The 24,936-nt window shown below is 55.3% G+C and overlaps 2 long non-coding RNA genes across 3 annotated transcripts; both read right to left on the bottom strand.

Annotated features, from left to right (window-relative positions):
• Nucleotides 1-6,565: 6,565 nt before the first annotated feature.
• LOC111557807 lies at nt 6,566-10,393 on the bottom strand. Of its 2 annotated transcripts, none has more exons than XR_006589999.1 (2): nt 7,980-10,393; nt 6,566-7,565 (listed from the first exon to the last, which is right to left on the bottom strand). It is a non-coding gene; the product is annotated as an uncharacterized LOC111557807 (long non-coding RNA). The 2 variants fall into 2 exon arrangements; XR_006589998.1 differs by having other exon boundaries at nt 8,459-10,393.
• A 10,567-nt stretch (nt 10,394-20,960) lies between these two features.
• LOC109494474 lies at nt 20,961-23,828 on the bottom strand. Its single transcript, XR_006589997.1, has 4 exons — nt 23,734-23,828; nt 22,917-23,032; nt 22,420-22,582; nt 20,961-21,836 (listed from the first exon to the last, which is right to left on the bottom strand). It is a non-coding gene; the product is annotated as an uncharacterized LOC109494474 (long non-coding RNA).
• Nucleotides 23,829-24,936: the final 1,108 nt, after the last annotated feature.

Raw genomic sequence — 24,936 nt, 5'->3', positions numbered from 1 at the left:
CGCCAGATTCTTTTCCTACTGTTTCTTTTCTGTCTCCACCAGCCTGCACAGAGGCCCCGTGAGGACGGGAGCTCGCGTCTGGCTGGCGGTGCTTGGCACACGGCCGGTGTCGAGGGGATTTTGGAAGGAGGGACGGAAGGAAAGAAGGTGCTCGGAAATCACACGCCGACACCCGGCCGTGGTTAGCGTGCAGAGACAGAGTGTCGGGGCGCAGGGGGGTCTTCTGTGCGCTTGGAGAGCTCACGCAGCCTCGGGGAAGACTTACCACCCGCCCTGGGAGCCCTGGAGCCACAGCCCAGGTGCCTTCCACCCCGCCCCCCCCCCCAGCGGGCACACGGGCCACCCTGTCCAGCTGCAGGCAAGGCCCCCGGAAGGGCTCCGCTGGGAGCGGGAGGCCGGTGAGCCCCAGCCGAGATCGGGCCCTGGGGACCGCCACAGCCCGTGCTACCCAGCCCGCTCTCATGTGGCAGTCACCTCATCCCTGAGGACAGCCCTTCCCAAGTGTTTCCCACTGTAAGTGCTTTCTGCAGGCAGCAGTGAGGGCCTGGGAGTCAGGGAGGGGTGGGCAGGGGAGGGAGGAGTGAGTGGGCAGGGGAGGGGAGAGTGGGCAGGGGAGGGAGGGGTGAGTGGGCAGGGGAGGGGAGAGGTGGGCAGGGGAGGGGAGAGGGGGCAGGGGAGGGGAGAGGGGGCAGGGGAGGGAGGGGTGAGTGGGCAGGGGAGGGAGGGGTGAGTGGGCAGGGGAGGGGAGAGTGGGGAGGGAAGGGAGGGGTGAGTGGGCAGGGGAGGGGAGAGGGGGCAGGGGAGGGAGGGGTGAGTGGGAAGGAGAGGGAGGGGTGAGGGGGCAGGGAAGGGAGGGGTGAGTGGGCAGGGGAGGGGAGAGTGGGCAGGGGAGGGAGAGGTGGGCAGGGGAGGGGAGAGTGGGTAGGGAAGGGAAGGGTGAGTGGGCAGGGGAGGGGAGAGGTGGGCAGGGGAGGGGAGAGTGGGCAAGGAAGGGGGGGTGAGTGGGCAGGGGAGGGGAGAGTGGGGAGGGAAGGGAGGGGTGAGTGGGGAGGGGAGGGGAGAGGGGGCAGGGGAGGGAGGGGTGAGTGGGAAGGAGATGGAGGGGTGAGGGGGCAGGGAAGGGAGGGGTGAGTGGGCAGGGGAGGGGAGAGGGGGCAGGGAAGGGAGGGGTGGGCAGTTGTGGGGAGAGCTGAGGGCGCGAAGGAAGAGGCAAGTAGGGGAGGGAAATGCGCAGGGGAGGGAGGAGGCGGGAGGGGGGCGGGATGCGGGGAAGGGTGGCCCGGGCACGATGGCCCGGCCTGGGACACTTGATTGTCCTGTGGTGTGTTCGGCGCGTGTGTGCATGATGTGGGGGGTGTGCGTGTGTGTAGCGTGGGGGGGGTGTGAGTGTGGCAGGCACGGCGTGGGGTGCGCCTGCGTCACGGCAGAATGCTGCCAGAGCCATCTGGTTTCCAAGGCAACGCGTGGAGGTGCGGGCGCCCGAGGAGACGCGCGTGCGGGGTCCGGAGCGCGGGCGCCCAGCTGGAGCCCGGCCCACGCCGCCCGCTCGGTGCCCGCAGCGCCCGCTGCGGAGCCGGGCGGGGGCGCTGCGACCCCCGCCCCACGAGGGGCCCGGGCGGGGGCGGGGGGCCGAGGATTAATCCTGAGCCCCGGAAGCCCCCAGTGAGAGTCCGCATCCCACCCACCCCCAGCCCCTGCCCCCTCCAAGCCCACCATCCCCACCCCTGCAGGGCGGGGGAGCCAGGCAGGCAGCAGGCCATCCCGGGCCCCACTCCACCGCTAATTATTTTCCATGATGAACATGTTATTATGTCTTACACTCGAAATAATCAATTTGGAATCACCACTTTGATGAGTTAATGGGCACTTGGTGGGTGTCATTTGAGAATCTCTCTGCAAAGTACGGTTCTATTTTTACCAGCGGCTGCGCAGGGACACAAGAGGACGCGCCGTGGGCGCCCCAGTCCCCACCTCCCAGTCTCGCCCCCTCTCGCTCTCTGTGTCTCTCGCCTCCGACACCACCACCTCTGCTCCTCTGGGCTGTGGCCCCGGGACAGCCAGTGAAGGAGGTCCACACCCCGGGCCCAAATCGGGGCCGTCCAACCTTGGCTGAGCCCTCCGCGCGAGCCGTAGACGGAATGTTTGCGTCCTCCGGGCGCTCGCAGGTTGAGACGGCAGTTGGAGATGGGGCCCTTGGGAGGAGATTAGGCCATGAGGGTAGAGCCTTGATGAATGGGATTAGTGCCCTTATGAAAGAGACCCCGAGAGCTTCCTCGTCCCCTCCTCCGTGTGAGGACACGGCCAGAAGAAGACGCGCGTCTCTGAGGCGCAAGGGGGCCTCCACCGACTCCGAATCTGCGGGCGCTTTGATCTGGGCCTTCCAGCCTCCAGAGCTGTGAGAAATACGGGTCTGTGGTTTCAGCCCCCAGTCCGCGGTGGTGTCGTGGGCGCCTGGACACGCTAGGGAGACGTGCGTCAGCCCCGCCCCCCCCCGAGTCCCCCAGACGCCCTCAGAAGGTCGTTTTGATCCATACGCCCGTTTCTCTTGCGAGAACACTGAGGCTCTGCCATTTGAATTTGGAGAGTGTGGCCTGGTGCCCGTGGATGTCCGTCTATCCCAGTACCACGGCCTCATGTTGATTAAACAAGCAGGAGAAGAATGCAACTGTTCCATCGCAAAGGCGGATGAGGGCAGAACTAGAGGAGAGCTGGGGACACGGAGGACGCGTGGGGAACGGAGCCGGCTGAGCAAGGGTCTGAAAGCCATCGTCCGACGGCGCCAACAGCCCGTGGGGCAGGGCACCCACACCCCGAAGACTCACCACCATCCGCTCTTCCGAGGCGACCCTAGCCTGGCTCTGTGGGCACCTGCCGGCACACGACACGGGCTGTCACTCTCTCTATTTCCCATCCCTCTGTCACAGTGATGAGTCCAGAGGTGGGCACGTTAAGCGATCCAGCCTAATTAACGCAAGCTCAGAACCTTCGCCTAGAATGCTGGAACACAGAGGCTCTCTCTTTCTTACCGGATGTGACCAAGAAAGCACGGGGCCCTGAGGACCGGCCTGCAGCCATGTGGGACCTACCGGACGCAGAAATTAGAGAAGAAAACACAGGCACCCGCAGGCACACACACGCATCACAGCCGCCGTGGTTCTTGTGCGTTGGAGGGTCCTGGTTCCAGGGCACGCAGGCCCCCCCGCCCCCCCCCCCGGGAAAAGTGACCAGCACTTGGCCCCAATTCAGCCTGTTCTTCAAAAGCCGGGCTTCTCCGTTGGAGAAGAGCAGGAGACGTCCAAACAGGCCAGAGCAGTGAGGCCTCTACGGCAGCCAGCTCCTTAGGAAGCCAGAGGTCTGTCCACTGGCGAGAGAGGCCGAGGGAGAGGCCGAAGACTGGCCCCCTCCAAAGCAAATCGCAGCCTCTCTACAGCTCCACAAGTGGAAAACCAAATTCTCTGTATTCCCTGTGTCATTCCTCTGGTCTCTGGCCCGCATCCCACCCACCCCCACTCCCAGAAAAGGAGTGTGGAGGTTCCTGCAGAGCAGTTCTCTCTAGGGTGCCTGAGCCCTTAAGCCTGCAGAGCTCGTAAAAGTCCACACTCGAGTGCTTTCTGGGCACCGGTGGGTTCACGGGGCTTTGCAGAACTCTCGAAAGCCAACGTACGGCGAGATTTCCTGGCCGCCTTTCCAAGAAAAGAGGTGCTGTATGAGAGGAAAACCAAAAGGCAGGGGGACCCAACTCGCAAACAAGTTTGCGCTTGTTGGCGTGGGGAGATTTCGTGGCTGTCCCCCAAGCTCCTAAAATAAAGGACGGGAGATGACTACCAAAGTACGAAAAACCCAAATTTGGGGTGTCACCCACAGGAAACCATGCTGGTAGATGGGCTCACAGAGGAGCCTCATCTGCACATCCCAGGCACCCAGGTGGCACAGGTGTGGCTCTTAGTGAGGCTGTCCACGGGGACCCACAGGCTGGCATCCCCAGAGCTGCCCCTGCTCTCGGTGCCTGCCGGGTGGCAGGACACTCTGTCTTTGGTACTGTCTGTGGCATTCAGCTCTGTGGTCAAAGACAGCCTCACTCGTGTTGGGTACAAGTCTCTGGGTTGGGTTGGGGGGGGGAGGGGACCTCCAAGGAGGAAGAGCGAAGTTCAAAGAAGCAGGAGCCTCAGGAACACACAATCTCCCCAAGGAAGGAACACCCAGAGTGCACCCACCCTAGCAAGAAACAGCAGGGAAACTGGGAGATACTATTTGAGAACATACACGTTCCCAATGTCCGAATGCAGAGATTCTCAATGTCTTTTAGCAGGTCGGTGGCGGCGGAAGGCTGTGGGCTGAATAGAAAATTCAAACACCTCCGGTGTGGAAGAAGTCACATTTTACAAAGAACACAGCTATCGCCGGTATTCGTTCGCGCTCTGGCCCTCACCTTATCCAAGCACCACATTTCTGGTACGGTGTTCAGGGTCTAGAAAACCACCAGACGGGTGGAAAGTGCTCAGTAAAGTTGGCATCATTATTACCAAGAACAATATATCACTTGTTGGAAAATATCTCCTACGTGTGTGTGCGCCCCAGAAGCAATCTCCTAAGAAGTTTTAAAAAATGTTTCACAGGGAGAGTGTTGTGCGTTCTGAACTCATTTGTTAAAGATATGAAATGTTACCACACTCTCCAAGATGGGGAGAACAACCAGTTGGCATAAGGAAATGAAACCAACATAAGGAAATGAAACCTACAAACTTCAGTTAAAAAAAAAAAATCACACAAGGGTCGGATGGGATTGGAAAACAAGTATCTTGGTTTGGTAGCTGCAGCCCCCAGCTCGCTTCCTCTGGTTGGATCAACAAACCTTTGTGAGGCCTCCTTTCCACATAGGACCAACACAAACAAACACTGACACGAACGATCCAGAAGGGAGACTTCACAGGGGCGCCTGGGTGGCTCAGTCGGTTAAGTGTCCGACTCTTGATTTCATCTCAGGTCATGATCTCATAGTCTGTGAGTTCAAACCCCGTAGCACGCTCTGCACTGATAGTTAAGAACCTGCTTGGGATTCTTTCTCTCCTCATTCTCTCTCTGCCCCTCCCCTATACTCTCTCTCTCAAAATAAATGAACTCCGGGGGGAGAAAAAAAAAGCATTAAGCCAAATGTTTCAAAAGTAGCGAAGCATGGTCGATTTATTTTCTATAAAGGTATGAAGGCATTTCAGTGGGGAAGGGACCGTCTTTTAAAGAAATGGTGGACCCCCTTCGGCAAAAAAGATGAATTTCAACCTGTATCTTTTTCACCAATAATAAAAACAGACTCACAAGCAATACTCTGGTTCGGCCGTGCTGGCTGACAATGTGGAGGCATACGCCTATTTTATGACCCGGCAATCCGTCCCAGAAATGTGCGTCCCCACGGGAACTTGTATGTGTGTGTTTACAGCAGCTTTATTCATCATCCTCAAAAACCGGAAACACCCCAAATGACCTTCAACTTGGTGACAGATGAAAAAAGCAACAGTAACGGGGAGCCTGGGTGGCTCAGTCGATTGAGCGTCCGACTTCAGCTCAGGTCATAATCTCACAGTTTGTGGGTTCGAGCCTCGCATCGGGCTCTGGGCTGACAGCTCAGAGCCTGGAGCCTGTTTCAGATTCTCTCTCTCTCTCTCTCTCTCTCTCTGCCCCTCCCTAGCTCACACTGTCTCTCTCTCAAAAATAACCATTAAGCAAAGCAGCAGAAAACCCATACAGTGGGATACCGATCCACAATAAAAAGGAGCAAGCCACCTTGCACACAACATGGCCGGCTGGCAAATGCATGATGTTACGTGAAGGAAGCCAGACTCAAAAGGCTGCATACTGTATGTTTCTATTTCTAGGGCATTCTGGAAAAGGTAAAACGTTAGGGAAAGATGACAAATTATTAGTCTCCAGAGACCAAGGGGAGGGGAGCTGTGGACTGGGCTAAGGGAACTAAGTGTTACACAGCTTGACTATGGTGTTGTGTACACGACTGAACGCACTCACCAAAACTCACAGGGCTGGTTCCTACCAAGGGTACATTTTACTGCGCGCAAATTACACCCCAGAAACGGCACTGAAAGAAAAAAGAATACGATCCGATTGACCTCATTAAAATATAAGTTTGTGGAGGAGGGGGTGTGGGGGGGCTCAGTTGGTGAAGCGTCTGACTTCAGCTCAGACCATGATCTCACAGTTCGTGGGTTCGAGCCCCGCGTCGGGCGCTGTGCTGACAGCTCAGAGCCGGGAGCCTGCTTCCGATTCTGTGTCTCCCTCTCTCTCTGTCCCTCCCCCCCCCATTTGCACTCAGTCTCTCTCTCTCTCAAAAATAAACATATATATGTACATATATACACATATATGTACATATACATACATGTGTGCGTATATATGCACATACATATATGTATATATACACATACGTATATGTATATATATACATATATATATAAATTTGTAACAGGAAGGTAACATTTATTATCAATAAATGTGGAATGTATTCAAGTCAGGGTGCAAACGCCAAGCCAAATAATTAATGTTAGTGATGCTCAAGTTACTTTCAAAACAATTTATTCCACAGCTATGCCGTTTCGGGCCCTCAGGACGAGCCTTTTCCATGTTCTAACTTACACACATGTTGAGGGCAGCTCTTCATTTGCAAACCAGGGGCCTGACGGACCGGAGCGGCGCCTCCTTGGCCTCTCTTCCCTGGAGGTTTGTGCCGTCCAGAGAGAGGGTCGCTGGGTAGGACGTGCGCCGACATCCTTGCGGGTCATCCAGCATGCTGAGAATACTCCCTGGGGGCCCAGAGGGGTAACAGCTTAGGAGAGAAGGTGGGGGGTGGGGGAAGGGCACCAAACAGAGGCGAGGTGAGGATTTGGAAAAGAAAGACCGTGCGCTGAGAGGCGTGTTGAGGAACGGTGTGAGCCCATCACAGGCTGCCTATGCGGTCAGGATGACAGATGCAAGGCAGGCAAGGGGCTGAGGTCTAACTACCATGAGCCACTTCTCCCCCGACTGGGGATCGTCCTGGCCCATGAGCAAATAACCTAGTGACCCCATCACTGCAAACTAAAAGGGGTCACCAGCCCCTTGACCTCTGCGTAGTTTGACCGAAGACAAATAAATTGTCCTGTTTGTTTAAGGAAAGGTCTGCAAAGCCCAGAGCCCTGGAAAGAGACCTTTTGCCTTCCACTTAGATTAATAGACTCCCCGCACGTCCCTGGTGCCCGACCCCGGGGGCAGATGCTGGGAGAGTGGGCAGAGGGGAGGCCCAGATCTCTCCTGTCCGTGCTTGGGGACACGACGTGGTCTCTATTCTCCAAACACAAGCGTCTTGCCTTTAATGCAGTGTCACCTGGGGAGGATGGATTATTCCGGCTCCGAGGATGTTTCCAATATCCTAGCCCACAGCAGTGTTGGGGACAGAGGCGACGTTCTGGGAGCAAGCAGACAGAATGCCAAATGGACAGATGGGGGCACTACCCTGGGAATCTGCAACTGACACGCACAGAGATCGAGTCTTGCTCCGAATGGCTGGTCCACGTGCCTACCTACAGAGAGACCACAGGACTGGTCAGGGGCCTGCTGAACTAGGGGGGCACTCGTGACTCCAGGGACACCTCCCCTTCTTACAATCAAAGCCCTTCTTGGGTTTTTTGAGCTGGTTCGGGCAGTCTCTGTTCCTTAAGGAGCTATTTCCTTTTTGCTGATAAGCTCCGAGACACTGGCCAGTGGAGTCACTAGTCCAAAGGGACACGACCAGTTAGGGGACAGCCAAGCCCCGATGGGTTTGAGTCTGAAATCTGTGTTCCCAAAACAGTGCTCCCGGCAGGGCAGCTTCCGGGGAAATCTCATTTCTGAGCCCTTTCCAGAACCTTCCCTGGGGTTCTCAGCCCTGGCTGCCTGTCAGAATCCACTATGGAGCCTTGCAAAGGGACCTGATCCCTACAGAACCACCCACACACTTAGTCCGCTCCCAGAGGAGAGCACAGATCAGTCCTGGGAGCCACTGGACGCAGTCACTGGATCCAGCCTCAGCATGGTCAGCCGTCTCCATTTCTTTAGGGACTCCAGAACCCCAGGCCATGCCGAGGAAAGGGCAGGGAGGGGGCAGGACGGCAGAGGAGGGGGAGCTGGGAAAGCAAGGGTACACTCAAGGTGGCAGGCAGCTCGGGAAGGAGGGTGCCCACAGAGAGACCAGGGAACGCAGAGGGGCTGTGACCTGTTTGGAGGGGACCTCCTCCGGGGCCGGAGCCGGTGGGCGGGGCCTGCTTGAGCCGGCCCCGCCTGGGGAAGGGGTGGGGCCTGGGGACCAGCTTCCGGGTGTTGGTGGCCGGCAAGCAGGAGGGAGGTGTCGAAGCTGCGGCTGAATCCCGCAAGGTCAGGCAGGGCCAGAAAGATCCGGATTGGGCTCCCACCTGAACTCGCTGCCCCCACCCCGTACCTGGCCGTGGCCTTCAGCCTTTTGGGGCTGGGCCTGGCGGTTGCGATGCCGCCAGTTCGTTCTCCAGCGGAAACACGAGGCTGCTCTCCTCCCAGCCTTGCCGGGTCCCGTGAGACCTCACCCAAGGCCACAAACAGGTGAGCTGTGCAGCACGGCTTCCGGAGAGGCCAGGGACTGCCGCTCAGCGGGGACGTAGTAACAAGAACGTTTCCTTCTAACTGCCAGCCAGACCTTGTCAGGAGGCGCAAAAATGCCTGTGTCGTACGGCTCTGGCTGACCCAGATCAGATGGGCTCCCCGCGAGCCAAGGCCCTGTACCTCTGGGTCAGTGACTTTGACACAGGAACTGCAGGGCCCCGGGGATTAAGCTAAGCTTCTGTTAAGTCCCTGACCTTGCAGATAACATCATCCAAACCAAACCCACGGGACGCTCTGCCTGTGGATGCATCTTCGACTCGGCCAAGAGAGCTGTTGGCCTAACTTCCACGCCTGCCGCCAGCCACGCTTCCTTGGGGACCCCTGGGGGTCCCCAGCATCGGGGACACACGCACACGCACACCTGAGACCCTGAAGCTGAGGCTTGCATCTGAATCAGCCACCTCCGACCTTGGGGAGGGTTGTAACGACTGTGTCCTGACGCCCTCTTCGGAGTCTCACCCCCGTGGGACAGGAGGCCCCCCGTCCGCCCACGTGGGGAGGGGGAGGGTCAGGCCCCCCTGGGACCTTCTCTAATACAACTCACGTCCCGCCCTTTCAAGCTCTCGATTGGCTGCTACAGTTGTCCATCACCAACCCAGGGAACCAATAGGGTGCCGGCACAGTGCACACCCTGGGCACCCGCGCTCGCCTCTGGCTGCAGTCACCTGCAGGCGGAAGGCGGTGCGCGTTCCCGGCCCGGTTCCGGATCGCCAGTGGTGCGTGTCGCGCGGCTCCTGTAACCCAGTGACAGGTTCCAGGCGGCGGGATGCACCAAGTGGTCCGTCCTCACAGGAAGGTCAGGTTCTTCCCAGAGCGATGATGTCCCCTCCCCGCGGAGGGACACCTGTTGGCCACGTGTTCGTCTTCACACGCAGCCTTGTTTCTGGGCCAGGGGAAGGCCGAGCGGAGGGCCGAGCGGGGGGTCCCAGCGAGGGTCCCCACGCCACCCCGGTCTGCTCGGTCTTTCACCTACAGCTTTAGCGTCGTCAGACAAACGCGGCCTTGCCATCACCCCGAGGCCCACAGCAGCCCCTTTCCATCCTCGGCCCATCCACGTCCTCAGCATTTCCAGACTCTGGGGGACTCTGCTCTGTTGACCCAGGCATAGGGTCACGCTGCACCCTCGCTCTGCCCGGATTAGCCCACGACCTTGGGCAGGATCTCTAATCTCCCTGGGCCTCCGTCTCCTCCTCCTCCCGGAGGTGAGTGGGGTTAGGCCTCGCGATTTCCGAGGCCGCTCTCATCTGCGAGGTCTGTGCGTTCGCAATTCCCGCACGTCTGTATCTTCTTCCTGAGTCCAAATCTGGAGGAGAGTTGGACGCAGCTTAAAACAATGCTCCTGTTTTCCAAAGGGACCCCCTCATCCCCTGGCGTCCTATGGTGCCGCTGATTTCTACCTGGCTCCCAGGGGAAGAACTGTTTAATCTCGTTGTTCGCTGTCCCGATCATTAGCTGCATTAGGCGACTGCAGAAATTCCAGCCATAAATAATAATGATTATAAATAATAATTACAGGCACAGTCCCCTCCCCATGCCAAAGCGCTGCTTGGTTCCTCCTCTTATGTTTTTTAAAATGCCACTCTGTGCCAAAGGCCTTCAGAAAAGGAGTTAATTAATATCCCTCGCTGTGGACTAATTCTCATTTCAACATGTGGTTGTCAGTTCCCTGTCATCATAGCTGATTTACAACAGGGTTTAATTAAATTCTCCGCACATTATTCAGCATTCTCCGAAGACAACGCCAGAGAGGCCCGGGGTATTTAAAATGTCACCTGCTGAGACATATCACCTCTTCTTAAATAAATATGACAGTGATCAAACTTTGGCTAATTACGGTGACTTAGTTATTTGTTTGTATGTTTTAATATTTAATTGCTTTCGTGTTCATCCAATTACTGAGCGACAGCAAATAGAAATTAACTTTTTATCAGCGTGTTCCCAGCCCCGTGAGGAAGGGCCCCCCAAAGCCTCGGGACGAGGGGAACCGCCCAACCTGAGAGACGGCCGGCAGACGCGGTCTCAGCTCGGCGCACGGGGCGATTAAATCAAGGGAGAACCGTCGCGGCTCCTGCCCCAACTCCCAGCCTGCGTGGGGCTGCATGCCCAGCTTCCAGCAGCGTCTGGCTCCAGGCGCAAGAGCTGTTAGGGGAACACGCTCAGGGGTTTAATTCCACACTGCCACCCCATGGCCTCTGGGCGCAATTACCCCCGGTTGCTTTAGAGGCTCAGGATTCCCCGGAAGGAGACGAGAACCCTGCAGTTTGTCTTGGCTTTCCCCTCGCCATGCAGGTGCTGCCTTCATGCTCCGCCAGCTCTGGGGGCCGTCGGCTCCTTGTGAGAAGTTCTGGCACCTTCTGCCAACCTCCCTGGGACAAAGGCAGCACCTGGGAACGTGTTTACGGTGTGCCACTTAAGTCACATATTCAGCAGCCAGAATAGGCACACAGCTTGTCGTGCATGGTGTTCTGGTCAACTGCGTTGGCCAGACCCCACCCAAGATGGCCCGCGGGGGCCCCCCAGAGCCAGGCCCTCTGGCGTTATCTTGAAAGCTCCCCCTTTGCTCCAACACATCGCCTGACATTTCGACGTTTGCTTTTTCTCCCTGTCCTAACCTCAGTATCTCAATCTCTGCAGAATTTCAAAAAAAAAAAAAAAAAATGGTGGGGGGGTGGGGGGAGGATGAAGAATTAAGCCCTTCCTGGAACTCTCTCAGCGATTCCAAATTGGATAAGCCAGTTCTACCTCCAGCCTAACCCCACAGCCTCATGGGATGTTGGTTTAAAACGTTCAACTTTCCAAAAATAAAAATAATCTTTTCATGTACTTACAGCTTATCTTCCCAGCTCAGCTGTAAGCTCCTTAAGGGGTGGGCCCAGAAACTAGCAGAGAGACTTAACCATGGTAAAGAAAATGCCAACTGGCTAGCCTTCTGCGAAATGGCCCATGAATGGCCTTGTGCAGCGTCTGTCTCCCAAGGGGGCAGACGGGTGTCATGGAAGGAAATGCATTCTTTCACTGAGCAGGTGACACCTACTGTGGGGCTAAGCCTGGGCTCTCCAGGATGATCAAACAATGCAAAAGCCCTGTCCTTGGTGCTGGAGTCTGGGAAGAAACACAAACAATTACCAGCAGAGGTGTGTGGCGGAGAAGGCAGAGAACACAGGGGTGTGGACAGATCAGGGAACCTGGTCTGAGACACCAGCCCGAGCTTGCCCAGGAAGCCAGTGTGAGCACAGACATCTGACAAGAGACGAGCCTTTTTCATTGGGCAAAGAATAGGAGGCCTTCTGAAAAATTTGTCCTGGGGGCCCAGAGTTGATGCAAATGAACCCAGCCCAGAAAGAGAGGTTTTAATTGGTCCCAGCAGGTGCTTCCCTGGTCAGGGGTCAGCACACAGTTCAGCACCTGTGTGAACATCTCCATCATGGTCCCTGAGGCCTGCACTGGCTGTCACACCCACTCTCTTCAGATCCTGGAGATTTGTACCTTAAATTCACATCGAGTCTCTATCCCCATTTCCTCTCAAGCTAATTCCCCTTGACAGTCAAGTCCTTAGAGGAAGCAACAAAGCTTCAGACCCCTTGGCTTGGTCAGGAACTACCGAGACACCGAGGCAGCAGAGAATACAGAGCAGTGGACCGAGACAAGGCATCAGGGAAGGGTCTGGACGTTAGGAACCTTGGGGGCCCTGCTGACATGGGGATCCAGCTCTGACGGTCTCTCTGAAAGACAAAAGCACCTCTACAGAACCGAAGCCATTCAGTTTATCCTTATCAGAGCCCATCAGAACAGGGATCCTGGAGGACTCAGCTGCCCCCAAGCATTACAGGTTGTCACACAGACAGGATGAGGGACCAAAGACTCTGGCTGTCCCCACCTGAGCCCATCTGGAGGAGCGGGAGTGGCTGCATAGAATGTAGGAGGACGTGTAGGACATTTAGGACATAAAAAAGGGACAGCAGTGGGTCAGAGGGAAAAATCAGTCAGTGATACAGCTTCTGCTTGGCTCCCTCTCCCAAGACACACACCCTCGGAACCGAGCCACATGGAGAAACAACAGTCGAGGACCCAGATGACAGCCAGCATCAGCCACCAGACTTGTTTTCTTAAAAACAGCCGATTTCACTTTTTTAAGTTTATTTATTTTGAGAGAGAAAGGGAACACAAATACAGTGGGGGAGGGGCGAGAGAGAGAGAGAGCGACAATCCCAAGCAGGCTCCCCGCTGTCGGTGCAGAGCCCGACACCGGGCTCGATCTCCGGAACCGTGAGACCATGACCCAAGCCTAACTCAGATGCTTAACCAACTGAGCGACCCACGTGCCCCAGCCGCCAGACTTGTAAGTGAACATCCCTTTAGATGATTCCGACCCCAGCCTTTGAGCCATCCCATCTGATGCTGAGTAGAGCGGAGAAAAGCTGTGCCCCCACTGCACCCATGAGCAAAATTAATGTCATTATTGTTTAAAGCCACTAAGTTTGGGGTTATCACATAATACTAGGGAACCAGCACAAATACCCTTGCCGCTCTGATGGCAAAGGATATTACCCCTTTTACCTTCAAAATGTGTCAATTCGGATACTTCTCATTCCAAATTCCATATGGGCTAAGGTGAAGTGTATTTTTTCTGTGCCTGAATCAAGGAATTACCTGAGCAACTTAATAATGTGCCCAAGATGACAGGGGAGAGTCTACTTTTAACTGAAACTGTCTTCAAGTGCATCTATTACAACACATATTTGCATACAAAGAGGTAACATTCCAATATCACGAAGTAAACTTATCTGTTTGCTCTCATACTTACCAAGTAACTTTGAGACACTTGAGTACATTAAGTAGTCACTACGGGTGCTTGAAAATAATCCGGCAGTGTTTCTTTAAAAACATTCAGTAACTAGGGGCACCTGGGTGGCTCAGTCGGTTGGGCGTCTGATTTTGACTCAGGTCATGATCCTGCGGTTCGTGAGTTCGAGCCCCTCGTCGGGCTCTGTGCTGACAGCTCAGAGCCTGGGGCCTGCTTGGGATTCTGCGTCTCCTTCTATCTCTGCCCCTCCCCTGTTTGCTCTCTGTCTTTCTCTTTCTCTCTCTCTCAAAAATAAATAAACATTAAAAAATTTAAAAAAAAAAGCATTCAATAACCAGCTCACCTCCCCAGCATTACTCCAAGGACCCTGAACCAGATCGTAAGTAAACCCTTGAACTTTCTCTATAGGGTGTCCTAATGAGAAGCAGCCCTGTCACAGATCCATTCCTGCAATTCATGAATATTGTCCTATGACTTTCCATTTTGGGATTTATATCTGTAACCTGTAACTGGTGTACATTTTCTCTGCCCTCAACATCTTAATATATTCAGCAGATCTCTACCAACAGTCAGGCAAACCTCCTTCTTAATTTTTTTTTCAACGTTTATTTATTTTGGGGACAGAGAGAGACAGAGCATGAACGGGGGAGGGGCAGAGAGAGAGGGAGACACAGAATCGGAAACAGGCTCCAGGCTCTGAGCCATCAGCCCAGAGCCTGACGCGGGGCTCGAACTCCCGGACCGCGAGATCATGACCTGGCTGAAGTCGGACGCTTCACCGACTGCGCCACCCAGGCGCCCCAGGCAAACCTCCTTCTTACTGTACTTTTCTCTTCACCCTCTTACGTAGAATAACTGACTTTCTCTTTGGGATGCACCTTCAAAGGCCCAAAGAGAAGTTTACATCGACCTACAGCCTATATTTTAACTGAAATCACCATTATATGGAGATCCCAGAAAGCCCAGGCCTTAGGAGTAAAGACCATGTCTTAGAGTAAGGGCCACATCCTAGATCCAAGTTGAAAACCAAAATAGGTCTGCCCAAAGAATAAAAACAAACTTTGCAGGATGAAAAGCATTCACCAACAATCTAGCTACATGCCAAACAAAACTCAACATTTTTTAAAGGAGGATAAGACCATCCAGACTCTATACAACACATCTTCTGAAATGTCCAGCATGCGATCAAAAATTATCAGACATGTGAAGGAATAGAAAGCTATGGACCCATATTAAGAAAAAAGAAAAGAAATGGAAAAAGATCTGAGGTGATCCATTTGTTTGAATGAGCAGAAAAGACCTTTTTAAAGTAACTATTTAGAATGTGTTCACAAATGTAAATGAAGGTTGGTCATGAACAAAATGGGGAATCTCAGCAAAGAAATAGAGACTATTAAAAAATAACCAAATTGATTCCAGAACTTAAAAGTAAACAATCTAAAATTCACTGAGTAGGAGATTGGATGTTATGGAAGCAAAGATTAGTAAGCTTGAAATCAGGTCGACAGAAATTCTTCCATATGAAGAATAGAGAGGAAAAGATTTCATAACAACCAAGAGAGACTTGGCGATCTATAGGACAAAATTACGTGGTGTAACATAGACGTAAGTAGAGTTTTTAATAGAGAGGATAAAGAGAATGGGGCAGAAGAACTATTTGAAGAAATAATAGCTAAAATTTCCCAAATGTGATGAAAAACGTTCACTTACAGATCCAAGAACCTTAGAAAACCTCAAGCAGTATAAATGCAAAGCGACCCATACCTAGTTACACTATAGTCAAACTTCTGAAAAAAGAAAAAAGCAAGATCATGACCTGAGCCGCAATCAGATGCTTAACCGACTGAGCCACCCAGGCGCCCCGGGAGAAAATATTTTAAAGTACCAGGGGTGGGGGGGTGGGGTGAGTCATGGCGGGAGGCGGAATGTTGGCTCACGAGTCTAGATCAAGAGAATACTTCTTCCGAAAATGAGAATGAGTTACACACATTTGCAGATAATGAACTCTCAGAGAATTCCTCTCCAGGAGACCCACGTGACAAGAAATGCCTAAAGCTGTTCCTCAGGAGGGCAGGAGATAGTGCCGTACAGAATTCAGACCTACAAGAAGAAATAAAAAGCACCAGCAACGGTAAATACTACGGGTAAATATAACAGAACGTGTTGCACAAGGGCTCAGGTGTCCAATGGCCTGGGCTTGTGTCTGACTTAGTTTTGCCACTTCCTTAAAATAAACCTCAGTGCCCCCATCTGTAAAATGGGAATAATTCTAGGACTAACCTTGTAGCATTGGAGAGGGATTAAATCAGAAAGCCCACGTAAGGAGTGTGGTGTCATGTCTGGTGCTGCCTTAAAGGCTTCGCCTATGTAAGTTCTTTCTTAACCATTGGGCATTGGTTGAGTTCTTTCACATTTCACTCATGTGATGTGAGTTCATCACATTTGGGAAATTTTAGCTATTATCTCTTCAAATAGTTCTTCTGCCCCATTCTCTTTATCCTGTCTATTAAAAACTCTACTTACGTATATGTTACACCACGTAATTTTGTCCTATAGATCGCCAAGTCTCTCTTGGTTGTTATGAAATCTTTTCCTCTCTATTCATTGAGTTCTTTCTTAACCATTGTTTGGTGGCTGTTATTCCCATTTTAAAGAGAGCCATCAGGGCACAGACCAGGCAGCTATTCTATGGGACTAGGATGCGAGAGGGTGTCCAAACTCAGATACAACATAACCTCATAACCTCAGACACGCACACGCACACGCACACACACACACACACACACACACACTCGCTCTAATGCACACCAGTGGTATCTAATCGTGGCTCCGCCATGAACCCCTTCTCAGAATAATGTTTATAAAGGCATAAAATAACATACATAGAATTACAGTGGTAACCAATGACATCGCGGGGGTGGAGCAGAGAGAGGGGGAGACACAGAATCCAAAGCCGGGCTGCAGGCTCTGAGCTGTCAGCACAGAGCCCCCACGCGGGGCTCAAACTCGTGAGCCATAAGAGCCATGACCTGAGCCAAAGTCAGAGGCTTGACCAACTGGGCCACCCAGGCGCCTCTGGGTACCAGTTCTTAAAGTACGTTTCAACGATAGAGATACTCAAGTGTATGTGCCTCTTTATCAATGCAACAAATAAGGCACAGTTGCTGATTGAATAACCAACGTGATTTCTAAGTGATCATGAGCACAGAGAATATTTTGAGCTGTCTGCACCAACTTTAATGTAGTGAAGAAATAGCTGGGAAAATCGCGGTAGTGTGTTGAGTGCATTTATAATGGAAGGAAATGCTAAATTTCAGTAGAACCTTGCTGAAACTGAACGTGTAAATTTGCTTCGTCCAAACTCCTGGACCCCAACCGGTTTGTGAACGCCAGATTGGGGAACTCAGGCCGTCTGGTCTGTATCGCTTTTCAACCAACATTAGCTACTATCCTTTGGGACATGGATCCCCTTCGTACATCTGCAGAAACCTCCCGATTCACTTCCTTAGGGAGAAACTAAATGCCTTATCCATGCATGTGGACACGCTTTCCAGACAATCGTAAGAAGTTCCGAGACCTTCAGAAGCCTTCCCTTGGATCCCGGATTAAGGAACCCTCCTTCCTAAGCAGATGTCAGAGTCCTTGTCTGTTCACCAGCCTCCTTCAGGAGGAAAATTACCATGATCTCTCCCAAGAACACACGGTACTTTGAAAGAAAAAGAAAAAACAGAGGGGAGAAGCGACCGTTCAGGAATAGAAAGGAAACATCTTTTTTGGCCATCAAAGTCAGCAGGCAGTTGTGACCCAGCGTATCCCATTTACGGGACTGATTACTTAATGGAATCCAGTTGCCGATGAGACCGGCGGGGGGGGGGGGGGGGGGGGAGGGGGGGGGAGGCCCGAGGAGGGCTGAAGGGAGAGGGGAAATATTATGTGATGCTGTTTGATCACGCTAATTACTCATAATGGCCCAAACCAGGAACCCAACCACAAGCCAATTCATTGCAAAAGCTATATAATAATGTTTAGGATAAGGAATTAATTTTTATAGCCATTGGGGGCACTGAACTTCTACTGTAATGCAGATTTATTACAAATTAAATTCTCTCCTCAAGTGGTTAATGGAAAGACACTGGACGTAGCAGAAAGGACTCCCTGACCAGGCTCACTTCCTCCTCCCGACTCTGCTGGAGACCAAGGGCAGGGGTTTGATGTCACCCCCATCCACAGACCACCGTTCCCCAGATGACACACAGCTGCCACCGAGTCCATTGCTTCCTGTTTGGTATGGGGGGGGACGGTGAGTGGCACCCCCAGGCAAGGACATCTCCTTGCTTCCCACAGATGGGACCAAGGGCACCAGCAGGCCTCAGCCCTTAGGTGCCCCTTTTCCTGGCCGCCCAGTGCAGACCCCAGGAGAGGCGGCAGAAGGGCGGACGGGGGGGGGGCATACTGGAGCCCATAGTTCCCCAGGCTCTGACTTTCGGCCTTGTGATGTCGGCCCCAGGACATTTGCATTCAAGGAACAGACTCTGGTTTACTCTGTACTGACAAGACTCTCTGCCTTTTCAGACTAGCCTTTGCCAGATGAGGCAGGTAAGGAAACTGTGGGGTTCTCCGGCCAGATCTCCCTTCTCCCCCTCCGAGACAGCCGAGCCGGAAAGGTGTTCCTTGGCTGGGGCCCAGGCAGGCATGGTATTGGTGCCCCCCCCAGCCCCGACTCGCTCTCCCCGCACCTCCTCCCTGTCAACCTCAGCGGCACATCGGTGGCCAGAGCAGCGTTGAGAAGCAGCGTCCGGGGCCCCACGGTGGCCCTCCTGCTCGGCACGCTGGCGTGGGGCCTGGGAATCTGTATGTCAAAGCGTCTCTGCTGGTCCCGATGGTCTGCTCTGTAAGAAACCCTTCTCTCTGAAAAGATCCCAGGGCAGGCATTTGTACCACGCACACCCCACCCAGGGCAACTTCAATGGTCCACTTCCTCCCCGAAGCAAAACAGCTTGCAACCTGAGCGACACTGGGCCCGGGTAGGGGGGTGCCGAGAGGCGTAGCGGGGTGGCCAGGACACCTGTGCTCCCGAAACCTCCAGGTGGCCTCCTTCCGAAAGCGCACGTTCTTAGGGACAGCGTGGCCGGACTTCTCCTGTAGGGGCGGCTGGCTCTCGTCCGCACTCCCACAGGATGCGGCGAGGGGTGCCCACGTGCAGGCGGCCCAGAAGCTGCGGCCAGAGAGGAGGCCACGGGCATTCAGGCGGGAACCAAATCCCCTTAAAGACGGCAGGCGGAGTATTTGCAGATTTGGTCCACACCTCGGATTCTGGGCATGTAGCATTGTCCTTGACGCCCTCCACGGGCCTCAGATCACCTCCCGGCGTCTTGGGCCTGTTGTCCTGGCCTCTTGTCTTCAAAGGAGACCATGAACGGAAGAAGCACCCGGAATCCAGGAGGCAGAGACATGGGGGGAAAGTCAAGTTCTGGCCGACTCACCCCTGGGATCTGGACTCTCACCCTCTGGGCCCCTATTATGTCCCATAACGTCTCAAGAGAGGCCAGGGGCTCCTGGCTGCCTCAGTCAGTAGAGCACACAACTCTTGATCTCAGGGTCATGAGTTCAAGCCCCACGTCGGAGGCAGAGCTTACTAAAAATAAATGAATAGATAGATAGACAGACAGTGCTAGCTCAGTGTCTCCGGGCCACTCTCTTGCCTCCAACCCCCATGTTTTAGGACCTAATACTATGGGCCAGGCCCTGGGGACACAAGACCCAAAACACTGGCCCTCACGGAGGGGGGAGGAGAGACGGTAAACCAATAAATGAAATAATTATACATTGTTCAGGCAGCTGGGATAAAAACTGTGGAAACAAGGCGGGGCCTGCAGATTGGTGGGGGGGGGGGGGGGTTAGGCGTGGCCAGGGAGGCCTCTTGATTTCAGCTGGGGACGCTGGGCAGGCCATTCCTGGCACATCCGCTGCCTGACCCGCCTCTCACCCTGTCTTGGGCAGACCCTTCCATGAGCTTGTGTAAGTATATCTTCCAAACTGTGTCTGGAAACCTTCGGGTAGATTCCCCCAGGCCCCCCCCCCCCCGGATTTAGTCTCCAACTTGAGTGCTTTTCTCCTGCGCCTGAAAAGGTCCTAGTAACGAAGTGAAACTTTGTGGAGGTTTTGGGGTTTTTGTTTTTTTTTTTCTACCTGATTTTGCTAATAGGGAAAAAAAATATTTTTTCCCCTTTTTCTTTGAGTTCAGCTTCTCTGGTTCCCGAGAAAGCCGAGGTGACGAGAGCTATGGGCGCGTCACCCGCGCCCCCCTCTGCACGCACGCGCTCACGTGCCGCGGGGCGCGGCGACGCTGGGGAGACCAGAACCCACAACCTTTGAAGCGCCACACCGGATCGGCGAGAGGGCCAACACGCCGCCCGTGGCGCCGCAGAGCCGGCCGCTGAAACCCTCCTCTGCCTCTGCGGAATCCTGCGCGTGTCCGCGCGCCGACTCTGGATTCTCCCGCCACTGCGTGGGCAGGGGTGTAGCCCCCGCACCTCCGAACGCCCTGGACTGACGGCTCTGGACCCACCCCCGGCCGGAGGGTCTCCTCCTGTCCCCCGGGGTCTCCACGGCGCGGACTACAACTCAGCCGCCCAGAGCGCACTTTAAGGGATTCGCTGTTCCAACGTGCCCTTGTAGATAGGCTTTCCGGGTGAAAGCCGCCATCCCTGACCTACGCGGGAAGGATTTGGACCGATCGTGTTCTCAAAGCAGAATTTCCTGACACCGATAGCGGCGTGGCCCCCCTAGATGCGTGACCCCATTGCTAAACGGCTTCGTGTCCCCAAATTTCCACCGTGGAATTTGGAGGAAGAGCGCCGGTGACGAGAGGCCTAAATACCGCACGTCCCTGAACTGGGCCACGTTACGGAGCTTCCCTGCCTCTCTCTCCCCGTCTGTGAAATGGGCATGATGGGGCCTCTTCATTTACTCTGGCGTCTAACGTATGAGGTAAGGGCTCTGTCACTAGCAGTAAGGACATAGGACCCAGATTCTTTCCAAATTTAAAAGAGGGCAAAGGCACCCCAGGTCCCGGGCATCATCACCGAAGGTTCTGGGAGCAAAGGAGGGGGGGCTGTGAGACCGACAGAGGCCGCGTGATTGTGCAGGACTCCGCGCCCTCTGCCACCCAGGTCCCCGGGAGCTAGCACCTCCCGCACATGGGTGACCACATGGGTGGCAGGGCCACACGCGCTGGTCCCCACACTGGGAGGCCCTCTCAGCACGTGGGTCGCGGATAGGAAAAGCTGCAGGAGGCGGGGCGTCAATGGCCACGCCCCCCGGGAAGGGGCGGGGCAGATTTACAATGGGGGAGGGGTGGGCAGGCACGAGGCTCGTTCCCCTCTCTTTTACTGGAATATTTCACCCCCATTCGTAGCTAGATCTGAAAGCAATGTGATATTATCATAGAGGTAAATACATAATTACATAGATGGTAGGCTTAAAAAAAAAAAAAACAACACCCAAGCTGATTATTTATCCAACCAACTGGAAAACACATGAGCGAAACCATGCCGTTCTGACAGGTGAACATAGTCATAATTCCTCTTTAAACACGTATTTAAGTGTCGATCTGTTGTGTAAATACATTTTTAAAAGAGCACCTCTTTGAGGGGGAGTGCGGTGGGCAGGGGGCTTGGAGCATGAAAACATCTCGGCGCGGGCGGTAGCACACACATTCCGGAACTTTCTCCTCCTATCAGAGCAGGTGTTTTTAGGGACCCGGGAGGTATCTTGCAGAGGTCCATCTTGCATTCGCATTTTCCAAAGACTCGGTGCTGTCCGCTCAGGCGGGCTGGGCGCCTTTACCGCCAGAGAGTTCTTTTTCCCCCCATTCCGGAGGCTAGAACCTGAGCTGCAGGCGTGGGCAGCGGTGGTTCCTTCCCAGGCCTCTGTCCCGGCCTCACCGATGGCCACCTTCTCCCCGTGTCCTCACTGGGTCTTCCCCCTGTGTGTGTGTCCACATCTCTGCTTTCCGTAAGGACTGCAGTCGTCTGGGATTAGGGCGACCCTAGTGACCTCGTGTAACCTTAATCACCTCCTCAAAGACCCTCTCTCCACATCCTGAGGTGCTGGGGTCACGGCTATCTGAATGGGGGCGGGGTACGTGGTCCACACCAGACTCCGTCCGAGCACGCTGACGCTTCCCCGGGGACGAGGGGCTTCTTGAGGACCTGTGTCGGTCACCTATCCGAGGACTCTCTTGTAAGAGCGCCAGGTTCCGGCCGCCGGCTTTATTTAAGGATAAATACACCAGGGGGTGGTCTTGAAATAATAATAAATACATGCCTCAATGCAGAGAAAACATTCCGGAAAGTTCCACACTTGAAGGACGGTCCTGATAAGAGAGGGCAGCAGGTGGTTTCCAGGGTCAACCTTAGACGCCCCACAAGGTGGCCAGGAGCATAAGGGGTGAGGGCAGCCTCACCGCGGGGCCCCACCAGCAGGCGGAGGGTGCCCACCGCCCCTGCCTGCTCCCCCCCCCCCCCGGTTGGGCAACCCTTCTGCGGGCTCATTAGTAGCCATGCTCAGCTTTTAGGAGCTGTTCTCGGGGCTCTGGGAGCAGCGGCCACGGCCGCTCTTCCCCTGGGGGGACGCAGGCAGGAGGCCAGGGTCTGTCTGACATGTGTCAGGTCGAATCACCAGCTCTCCCGAGAACATCTTCCTCTCTGTTACCCTCGCCTCTGGCCATGCAGTGCCAGCGGTGGACGGAGAGACAGGAGGCCCCCTAATGATGCCAGGCAGGCAGCCCCCAACAGCATGGCCCTCCCGGCTCTCCAAAGGCCGGCAGGACAGTCACCACCAGCGGCATGGCCCCTGGGGCCCTCACACCCCCCCCCCCGAGAACAGAGTGGGGCTAAGAGTGAGGGTCCCCAGAGTGGCAATGGCTCGGCACGGCTGGGAGGGGTGAGGACCCTCACCTTCCTGACTAGCCCGTCGCTTCCAGGGAGCAGAGAGGAAAGGAAGAACGCATTTCCCAGGGGACGGGCTCGCCTCTGTCTCCAACGCAGCCCCATTTTGTGTGCTATGACCATGTCTGTGTCCTATGTCGTCATCATCACAGCCACTCCGGCATTTCAAGCTCTGCGCCAAGACAGAGAACGGAAATGCACATTCTAGCCCCCCGTACGCCCCTCTACCCATTCTGGAATGCTCTCTGCTATTGTACGAGCTGGTGTTCCGGAAGCTTCCTCAGCGGGCCACGCACAGCGACGCACCATCCCTGGCCCTGGCCCAGGGGGCCCTGCCTGCGCTGCCCCCTGACAGCTGCCAAGAACGGCAGGCAGGCAGGCCTTCCTTCTCAACAACGGTCACTCTGCCCCCTGTCCCCTCCGTCCCTCCATGTCCCCACCCCACCCTGGGAGGTTGGGGAAGGAGCGGGTAGCGAGGGGAGGGGGCGGAAGAAGGGAAGCCGTACATGGTGTGACGGCTCCCAGTCATTCAGCGTGGCTGCTCGCTCGCAGGCAGAGGAAGGAGGGGCGCCAGCCAGGAGCATCCCGAATGCTCTTAGATTCTTCCCACCCTGCTGACCGCCTGGAAACATCCAGAGAGATGGCTGGACTGAGCCCCTACCCGGGCCGGCAGCACGGAGGCGAGGAAGCTAACGCCAAGAGCCTTGCAGGAAGGAAGCAGTTAAAAAGCAGGGGAGGAGGAGGAAGGGCTTTTGGGAGGAGAGAGAAGGAAGGCGTCCTCTCGGCCATATTGGGCCCCAGAGAACAGCACAGGGGTGTACAAAGGCCGGGCCCTGGCTTGCCTCCCCACTCACAGCCCTCTCCTCTCCCCGCACCTTCCGCCACCCACCTGCCTCCCTGGTGACCGTGGGGCACGCTGCCCGGCACTGCCACTCCGGGTGCCTCTGCCCCCAGTTTTTTCCTTCCTTTCTCCAAATAACCCTGCTTTGTTCTAAAGTGGAGGTAAGGTCCCCAGGGACCACGCCCAGACCAGGAGGGACATGACAGGAGAGGCTTGGTTGAAGCAGAGCCTCTGACCCTCCCCTTGGGATCCCCCCAAGACCACACACACACACACACACACACACACACACACACGCCCCACGCGCACTGCGCGGGCTCTGAGCAAAGCCTGGAGCCAGCGCTGACACCCGGTGCCCAGATGCTGCCCCCTGGGCACCCAGAAGGGATTGGCCCTGCAAAACGGCCCTCGACAGCCCCACCCCCGCCTCGCTGGTCCTCCCTGTGGTCACTGAGCAAAATCTAACACCCCAAAGGCACCACCTCTCCTTTCCCTGCTGTGGTGCGCGGCGATTGGCGGGGCAGGTGGTGGTTGTGGAGCCCATGGCGCGGGGAGGGAAGGAACATCACGGAGCCCGCTCTGGGCGTTTCTGCAGGGAAGCCCAGCCCCCAGATCAGACCTGCCCGGAAACACCGCGCCTCCGCCTCCGCCTCCCCGCCCCCCTGCACCCCGGCATCCCGTCCCCGGGACCCCGGCTTGCTCTGACCGCAGGATGCATTCCCAGCCTGGCCCCTGCCCCAGAAGGGAAGCCGCGGTGCTCCCGGGCAGGGGTGGGGGGCTCGCCGGGGTGAGCATTCCCGCACCCTGCGACGGAGGGGGGAGTCGGCAGGAGGGCTCATTATACTCTCTCCTCGGAAAGCTGAGAGCCTATCACTGCTGTCTTGGTAGGATTTTTTTTTTTAATCCTGGATATTACAAGAACATGAATTAAGCTCTGATGAATGCAATATTAATTAATTACATGAAGATCCACGTGGGACCCTGGAGAGGGGGAGCGGAGGGAAGAGGCTGTGCGTGCAGATGGTGGGGAGGAGGGGCTGTGGTGGGGAGGAGGGGGCGCGGCTCGACCGGGGGCGTGGCTCTGTAAGATTCAAGGCGTGGCTCGCTCGGGGGCGTGGCTCGACCGGGGGCGTGGCTCGACCGGGGGCGTGGCTCTATAAGATTCAAGCCCGGACACCGGCGCAGAGGAGGGAAGTTGGGGACCCCTACTGCACCCGCGTGCAGGGTGGAGGGGGAGGAGGGCCCTGGTGCCGGCCGCTGTCTCCTCTCTCGGCGGGTACGGATTTGAAACCTTTGAAATCCGTTTTGGCACGTTCCTAAACAGCCGCTTGTCAGCCCTGAGCCCTGCGAGGGGCCGAGGGTCTGACGGGGCTGGCGTGCCTCCTGGGTTTCTTCTGCCCAGAACACGGAGCATAAGCATTGCCGGAAGAGTCATCATCGGCTAGAGGCAGACTGTCCCCCAAAACCCTTCCACGCCTCCCCTCCCCCTACTTGATCCCGGGGTGGCGGCCACTGCCACAGAAACCTGGCAAAACAAAACCATCCTTCTGAGGACGAATGTAAGACTAAACTTGAAAATAACAACAGGGGGCCTGCAGTCAGCGGCCACTTCCCAGATGGCTTTCGGATACAGTCAGGGCCTCTTGGTGCGGCCAGCTTGATGTGGGACAAGCACATCCACCTTT

This window comes from Felis catus, chromosome E1, assembly GCF_018350175.1.
Source record: "Felis catus isolate Fca126 chromosome E1, F.catus_Fca126_mat1.0, whole genome shotgun sequence".
NCBI lineage: Eukaryota > Metazoa > Chordata > Mammalia > Carnivora > Felidae > Felis > Felis catus.
This window is presented reverse-complemented; position numbering and strand designations above follow the sequence as displayed.